Raw genomic sequence first — 968 nt, 5'->3', positions numbered from 1 at the left:
ATGCTGGGCAGAGCAGCAATCCAGGGGGGCTAGGGAACCAAGCGGGAAGTGGGCACGTAGGCCCTGCGGGGCTGGGGGAGTGGTAGCCTCTGTTGGGGGCCATGTGGCCCCTGTTGGGGGACCAATTCATGAGCTGTTTGGGGGAGCAGAGGACCCACCCCTCCTGAGCAGCCCCTTCCCCAGTCCCCTCACAATGCACCCACACACCCAAAGGCACCCCACATCCCCCCCAGCATGCACCCTATGTGCCCAGCTGCCAGACAGGATGAGACCTGCCGGCAGGAGCTGTGGCTTCAGGGGCAGCTGTCCCCACATCCTGGTTAGTGAAGGGGTCAGGGGGAGCTCTAACTGCTCTATGGTAGGAAAACCAAAGGCAAAGAGCAAAACGTATAGGTATTTAGAATTCATTATATTATGATGATAGAGACACTGGCAGGCCTCCATATTTCTTTAACACTGTAGATATATCAATAAAACGTTGCCTAACTGATCACTCTCTCTACATATAGTGGTCTTTTGTTTTAATTGTGGAGGAACGTGGATTTTGGGGTATTTTACAGAATGACTTTGGGATTTTTTTTTTTTATCAGGGATTTTTCAGTTTTCAAATAGGGAACACCAGAATTCCTGTTAGAGGGGCAAGTAACAGGACCCAGGTAGAGGAGCCTGTTCAGAGCTGGCACCTTGGATCCAGCTAAAAGTGGCTGACCTCCTGGCCAGTTGGGGTCAGGAGGACATGCTTTGGCCATTCAAAGCAGGCCACCACACTGGAAACATCTTCTGGGCGATAGCTGCCCAAATGGCTGGGCAGGGGCACACATGGCAGTAGTGCCACACAAAGGCCAACTCTGCAGTCATAGCCCACTTGCAGCTGGCCCAGACAGCCAGATGCCTCTACTGACTGTGCAGTCCCCATCTGGGTCTGACCGGTGCACAGCAGGTCACAGCCAGGCAGCAGCCCGCACAGC

General features: G+C 53.8%; 1 protein-coding gene across 1 annotated transcript in view; it reads left to right on the top strand.

Moving 5' to 3' along the window:
* Positions 1–968, top strand: part of LOC109290447 (protein HIRA) — an 80,886-nt gene that overhangs the window by 12,086 nt on the left and 67,832 nt on the right. The window lies entirely within an intron of this gene.

Source organism: Gavialis gangeticus, unplaced genomic scaffold, assembly GCF_001723915.1.
Source record: "Gavialis gangeticus isolate Ggan-Ray unplaced genomic scaffold, GavGan_comp1, whole genome shotgun sequence".
Lineage (NCBI taxonomy): Eukaryota > Metazoa > Chordata > Crocodylia > Gavialidae > Gavialis > Gavialis gangeticus.
Note: the sequence above shows the minus strand (reverse complement) of the source record. Positions and strands in the feature narration are given on the sequence as shown.